This window comes from Helicoverpa armigera, chromosome 10 (genome assembly GCF_030705265.1).
Source record: "Helicoverpa armigera isolate CAAS_96S chromosome 10, ASM3070526v1, whole genome shotgun sequence".
Lineage (NCBI taxonomy): Eukaryota > Metazoa > Arthropoda > Insecta > Lepidoptera > Noctuidae > Helicoverpa > Helicoverpa armigera.
The window spans coordinates 5,076,301-5,084,454 of record NC_087129.1 but is presented as its reverse complement, the minus strand read 5'-3'; positions in this window follow the sequence as shown (position 1 = coordinate 5,084,454).

Sequence of the window (8,154 nt, the reverse complement as noted above, 5' to 3'; positions counted from 1 at the left end):
AAAGTTTTATTTACCCAACGAATGCTCTCTACAGTGACTTTCCAGTTCTCCGCGTACGACAACTATTTATCTTGTCCACAGTACTTCACACCCATATCAATTTACAACGCAGACCCGACTACCAGGATATAATCTCTAAGCGTACTATCAGAATACCCCTTCCACAAACCAACTCAGTTATAGCAAGACGCTCCCCTGACTATTTATACCCAAGAATCTATAATGAAGTCTTAAAAACCTGTGATATAATCGGCCTCAAGTTACAGTCATGCAAAAAGATTATCAAAAACTGGCTTCTAACACTCACTTATGACGAAACAGAAATAATTATAAACAAGTAATAAAACCAGAAAGCAGTTCCGTCCCTACAAGCTCCATGGCCATCACACTCACAAACACACCCCCACACATCCACAAATAACACACACACACACACACACACACACACATGCACATTTCTTGATTTTTATTTTTTTATATATTTCCTTATGTTAAATATTCGTCAATACCTGAATGTCGCAACTCGGACCCTCAAGACACAGGCTGTAGCTTAGTTTGAGGGTCATTGCCAAACTTTATTGTAATTCTTTTTTGATGAATAAATAATTTTGAATTTTTGAATTTTGAATCTTTTATCTCAGACAAGGAGGTCCCGTATAATCGTAAACTTAAATTATACGATCGTGCAAAATCCCTTCCAAGATATAAATCATTGATCGCGGTTCTCATCGTAAAATTAATTTACAACTTAAATTCCGAACCTTATTCTTATTGCCAGAAAATTGGTATTTTATATTAGACTGTACAATTTCTATGGATTTTAAGAAGCTTTATTGACGATTGTGTTAATGGTTGAGTAAATACCGAGCAAAAGATTAAATCAAAACTTATAATGGTACACTTAACATAATCATAATTTAGTTTATTTTGTTTAATATAATTAATACCACTTAAGTACAGTTTTAACCAAACATCTTTAACCAACAGAGCACTCCTATTTGATCTTTGGGCTAGTTTCCTGTTGATCTTTAAATAAATGAGAGTCATAAACGTATGTTCTGAACCGAAGCTGTAACTAAATGTCAGCCTATTTATAAGTACACCTTGCGCGTTACCATTGTGCCTATCCGACGAGCTATCAATTAGGCTTTATTTATTTATTTATACAACCTAGGAAGCATGCGATTAATGTTAATTTGTACAGTGTAACATTTGAATAATATTGTCAAAGCCAATTAGAAACTATGTAGCTGAATTACTGTGGATGAAAAATCGTCCCGAAAGACGCAACGCTGGGAATAATTTGTAGGTATTATTTTCGGGGTTTACTGCGGTCTCCAACCTCCCCTTATTCTATTATCTAAAATGAGGTTGAAATAAATGCATAATATTTATAAGTAGTAACAGTAAGTATACTGAAAATCATTACATAAATATTATAATTAATTTTAAATTTCAAAAATTAAAAAAATGATAAACTTAAACACGGTATTGTCCTTAATAATAAAGGTTTATCCTTTAAAATGAATGTATCGTTTCATAATAATGAATGAACATTTGAGGAGACACTTTGTTCCAGAAATCGGCTTAAGTTTAACTGTGTCTGTCAGGTCCAGTATGTTACACAGCTAAATGTAGAACTCTTAAAATCATTTGTAAGAATTACAGAATGTAAGTTGATACCTACTGTTACGAATTTAAACATTTTTTCAGACGTAATCTTGTTCACGCATTATTAAAGACAGTTATGCATGACGCCAACTTCGAAATCACATTTAAATAAAATAAATATGTAGTTTAAAAACATTAGAAGACATGCTTTTATATATGGACGTAATAACCTTAAAAACCAGTTCATATCTCCCAGTGCCGTCATCAGATCAGTGCGCTAGTACCAATAATTGTATTGTCATCAGAACTCCATACAGCTGCCAATGTTCAAGACACTACGATCCTAGGAAGATGGTTAAATTAGTTACCTTAATCGACCTAATAAAAGCGTATTAAAAACAAGTGAATATCTTACACTACCCATTCTAACATAAGGGGTTAATTAGGGATTAAAATCCTTTGACTTTTGTATGTATATCGTGAGAGGTAACCCCGTCTAGACAAACAAAGGTAAGAAGTCAAACAGTAAGAAGCATGTAAAGTACAGTCGCGTACAGTAATAGGTAGTTCACGAGCGTGGGAGCCTGCCGCAGGTGCAATATCGATGCCTTTCCTACGAGCACCGTGCAGATGCACCGACCAAGATCTATTAATGTGGTAGATGAGACCGGAATTGTAAAATAGGGATCAAAAAAAAATTAATATAAAGTACTTTGTATGACTGACAGGTCGTTTAATTTTACTAGTTTTTTAATTTTAATTCTACCTTTACAATTGAGATGTTTATGTCCGCTTATAACGATAGTAAAAATACATAATTGTAAAAAAAGTACACATTAAAACATCTAAAACATAACGCTTATTTCTTGGTCTTCGCATTTGTTAATAGTATGAATAGATTAGATCTTAACAGCAAAAGGAAATTCAATTAATATAAATGTCGACAGCAACATCAATAAACAGCCTGACATTATAACTTTATAGAATATTGAATACCTTAGACTTAAAGTACTTGCTACTTGTGCAATTTGCCTTGTCTAGACGTCGTCATAAAGCTATGTATAGTACGGATGAAGTTTTTGCCAATTTGAACGTTAGAAGTGTGTTCGTTAAATGTAATATGTAGTCAGTATTGCCTTATAAATATTATTACTGTCGTTTTAATCTATTTACTAGTAATACCCGTTCATTGTAAAAAATGGAATCTGATACAGCAGTCAGCGAATTAGTAGAAGTAACATTAGTATCTTCAACTAATTAACTTTCCTACGTCACATTTTTAAAAGTATGTTTTGGATAATAAATAATGAAGTGATTTATTAAATCAAATTAGAGACCACTAATTCGAGGAAATACTAAATGTCAAGGTGTATACAAATCAATTTACATTACATATGAAAAGGAACATACAATGTATGTGACTGCAAGGTTTATTCCTAAGCAAACGTAAATTATTCAACAAAACAAATCGCCTACGCAAGTATTAAGCTGTAAAACAGCACCTTGCGTGCGAACTAACTGAAATACAACCACTTGTATTATTTACAATATCGTAAATCAATATATCGACGAAGAAAATAGAAACTAAAATCCGCAAAACTCTTTCCCACCTGTTCGATCTGTTTTTTCAATAAACTTTTTAGATGCACAAGATTTGATAACACAAGGTGCAAAAGTTTGAGAAACTGAACACCTTATTACCATGGGACGCCCGCAGCAATCCCTTCAGTCCCAAAATAAAGCAAACCGATATTCGATAATAGCAGCCGAAATTATTGCCTTAGTAACCCATTCCTGACCTACCATCAGCTGCCTCGTGTCGACCCATATGTTACAAATATAGGTCATTAGAACCAACAATGTTACGCCATATTAGATTTTATTCCTGCAATTTAAAGTCCAATTTGTGAGCTCAATGGAAATACCAAAATGTGATAAACAAAATTGGACAGTGGTAATGAATCTTCTAAAACAAGGCACCTGATTTGTATTATTTTATGGTCGAAAATTGGTGACAGGTGCAGGTGGTTGCAACAGTCATTTGTTTAAGGAATCAGAATGGATCTCTGCATTGAGTTATTATTTTACAATGAAAAGAAAGTGATTGTTTTTTTCTTCAAATCAGTTTTTTATTCGGTCTCTTTATAATGATTTCATCGTATATCATCATCAGACGAAAGAAATATGTAGATACACCTTATCGAGTGTCAATCATACTATCATTGAAATTGACTTTTAATTCATCTGCTTGTAAAGTTAATTAAACTTCAATTTTGCACGTCCGTTGGGTATGATAAGTTCATTGATCTCGATTTCAACCAATTTTTAAGCTATCTTCCATTGTATGTTATATTTAATCATTTTCCAATTTTGAACAGTAAATAAATATTCTTTTACGAGTACGGAATACTAAATGAATAAAGGCTTTTGTGAATTTACGTTTTTAGAAACAAACAAACAATAAATCATTAATAATAAAGTCAAGTTCATCAAAAACATTAAATTATTGACCTGCATATAATTTCATTCACATGTTACAAGCACTTAACATTATTTACTATACCATATTTGGAACAATAACGTATTGTTAATACTTCTTACATAATTTAATTACAACTGTTTATTTTGCCCTAGACATACTTTTGGTTTTGGAACTTAATCATATAATATTGTCGTCGACTATATTACATAACGTAAATAATACTTTACGTTGCATGCGCGTGGTAGTTATTAAACTGTATTTGTTTTTGTCACGGACCATTTTAGTCCACAAGTTACTTTAAATGGTAACTTATATGCCAATAGATATATCCATTGAATATTTACTTTTCTTAGCATCAAAACTTAAGTAAACTAGATCACACGGAAATAGCAGCAGTTCTGGCACAATAGTCTGGCAGCCTGCCACAACTTAGATTCCGTTTTAAGACAATTTAGCAATGACGTGCAATGAAATGCATTGTCTGCAAACAGAGAGTCTATCAAGTGTTTGAAATCATTGAGTTACTGATCCTCAAGAACTGAACTTTTATAACTGACTTTCTTCAAATAAACAGATAATTTTACCAACCAATTACCAACCTTTTACCAACTAAAAGTTAGTTATTTGCAATATTCAAGATCCATTTACATGAGATATAAACAAACATTGTTTTTCCACCCATTTGAAGGCTTCTATTACAGTGTATTTTTAATCATGTTTTCCAATTTTGAATCTTTCGGTCTGCGAAAAAGTAACGATCATGAATTACAATTGCCAAATTGAAGAAGCGCTTATCGAAGTGGGCTGATTTACAAAAGCTATAGGTAATGTGCAAGCCGTGATTGGTAGTGAGAGAACAGCTCACTTATTCAGCATTTACATTGAAGAGTAAGCTGCTTTACCCACAGTGTGGAACAATCGAGGTTCTCACGTCATAACAGTGGTAATAGATGTAAGATAATGTTGCACGTTAAACACAAGCTAGTATGAGTACTGGGTTCCTTCTATATACATATTTTTGTATATGAAAAGGGATAAAAAAATAAATAAAAAATTCTTAACTAATGAAACTTTTTCAAAATTTCTTTTTGTTTAATCGATAAACACTAATTTTATGTAAAATGGATAAGTAACGATATCCATATGTCTTATTGTTGAAAAGCAAAATTGCAAGTTAACTTATTCAACGTTTTTTGTCGTTCTAATTTTAAACAAAGCATTGAATTGATTTTTTTTGTGACCCATGTGTGATGTTCTTTATTTAATTAGAGCCTATTGTGTGATATCTGACATCATGCTCCTTAATTAATATCGAGCCAAACTTGGCGCATGAACAAAAAGTTTAAGTGATACTTTGCAGTTTTGCAACACGTATGAATATTTTCAAAACGACCTATGGAGGTAAGTACATCAAAATAGTAATAATCAGAATGACTACTTTACTTTCATATTTTTTTATGTGTCTTTGCCTAGTAGCACCCTTAACTGACGGAACCCTAATTTTTTTCAAAAATGTTTTCCATGAATCATAAGCCTACCGGATGCTTCTGGTAACTAACAGTCGTTCGTTACGAGAGCGAATCTAATGTCAATGTGAACTGAATAAAACTCATTGTGATTACCAACCCACAATTAGCATTTTTATTTACTCATTTACCAGTTCTATGCGCTAACGGTGTTCAACAAAAAGTTCCTAAGTAACAATTAAAGGTACAAAACTCAATTCATAATTATGTTTAGTAATTAATCTTTATTATCTGTGAACACATGAACAAAATCTTTGTTCATTATTTAAAAGATCATACGTCTGTTTCAGATTACTGCGATATCTGAGAAAATGGAAGCTCTTTCAGGCTTATGTGTAATACCTAAATTCTAAAATATGTATGTACAGTATGGTAAACTTTATGTTTCAACTAACATCGAATTTAGATAAATAAATCCTACAAATCCATCAGTTAAGGCAGCCTATGTGCAAAAATAATAGAAAGAGCACTCCATAGACATAACGGAACCTATAGTACCATCTGTAGTCAGGACATGCCTTTCTATGAAATCAAAAGCCGCTACAACCAACACTCACCAACAAACAAAACAGACAACGTGCAGAAACGTTAATTATCATCTAGATTCGACGTCAAATGCGTGTTGAAGTATACCTATAGCACGCGTTATGCAATGAATGCACCACTATGTAACTATACATAGTGGCATAATGCCTAGAAGCCGGCGCGACAACGTAACCGCCCGTAATGGCGTCGTCGGCGCAATCTTCCGTGATAGTGAACTTGAGTTTTTTCGCGGCGCGTACGCACCGTTACTTTGCGCTACATTCCGCGGTTGCGCAGAGCCGCCGCAGCGCGGAGCCACCACCGCAACGATCAATGTTCACGGAATCATGTCTCGCTAACACAATCTATTTTGCTATTTCTTACTTTTGCAGTCGTTTGGAGCCGGATGCTCGGTTTCGTAACTAAGCATTTTGATAATTTATTTTTGTACTGTTAAGATTGAGCTCGCTTTTATGGCTAGAAAATTATGCAATCCAATAAAACTGGCAAGATATTTGATATCAATATGAAACAGTAAATAAAATCTGTTAAAGAAAATTAATTTCGTTAATAATTTTTACAGCACTTAAATTAAGAGATGTTAAGAAAAAAACTGTATTTTCATTATAACTATTGCAAAAAAGTAGTAAATCAGTAAAAAGTAATTTGTTATGCGTGGATAAATTGGTATCCGTGGTTTGGTCTTAATTTAAACTCATTTTAATATTGCAGTAAATTGCGGCTATTAGGATTTCTAGCAGAAATCGTGCGTGAATTGAAACCATAACATACTTTTAAATAACAACAATTTACAACGCTGATAAATTAATCATATTGTAAAAGCGTTATTATAAAAACCTACAAGTTGAACCAAGAACTGGTTCGTTAAAAATAAACGTTAACTTATTTTGTATCACTTACAAATCAATAAGCAATTATAGAACAAATTTAAAAATCATTGTTCAAAGCCGAACGCAAAAAAACATTCGGCCAGCAAACAATCCAACAATAAAATAAAAACACGACATAAAATAACAACCACTCTAATGCTAGATCTAAGCTTTGAAGGCTGCGCGAGCGCTGGGTCAACGACCTGCCATTGCCAATGTCAGCCATCTTGAGTTCCGCAGTCGCTTACGTTCTTCACGTAAGAGGCTGTAACGATTCGTGTTTGTGTGAGTACGTAATGTTCGTTTTTCTATGTCTTTGCGCCTGTGTGCGTGATTAGAATTGAATGTAGACGCATACATCCGCACAGTAATTTTGTAGTGTGCTGTAAGCTTGCGTGTCAAGTTTTGTTTAACTTTTTACTCTCTAGGTGGCGTTACTAAATAGTCTTGACGCGTTTGTGGTTCCTTAATTTGATTTTTATGTGCAAAAAGTATTATATTGCTATTTATATTAACTTCTTTGTATAAATAGCATTGCGGCTTTTGTCAACTGTGAGGTGAATAGCCAAAGTGAAGGTTTTTTCACAATATTATGTTGCAACGTGAGTTTTCAGGTGACTCTTCGGCACATCAGTTTTACATAAGAATGGTATGTGGTACGGGGAAAATAAAGTCTCATTTTCAATAAGAATATTATTTGGTTCGTCGACTGTAACTAGAACGTATCAGGTTTCGAGACATTTTTTCAAATATGTATATTGAACTTTGGCACTCTGATTAATATAACGGCGTCATAACTTATTTGGATTTTAATGGTTGTAAATAAAATTTATACAACAACTTGATTATTAGGCGAAAGTCTACAACTGAAATGTTGGAATTATGCGTATTTTCTATTTATTCAGTAGTCAATAAACCACACAAATGTCTTTTTCAAAGATTTTTTAAAATTTAACTCACTGCATTATTATATTATATTTTTTTTTATTAGTTGACCCATGGGTCAAAAGTCGAAGACTTAGATATTTTGAAATATCGAAATGAATCGATGCTTTCAGGTTTTGCTTCGACATTTTTAAAAGTAGATATTATTGTAGGTATATAACTATCTTAAGTAGAC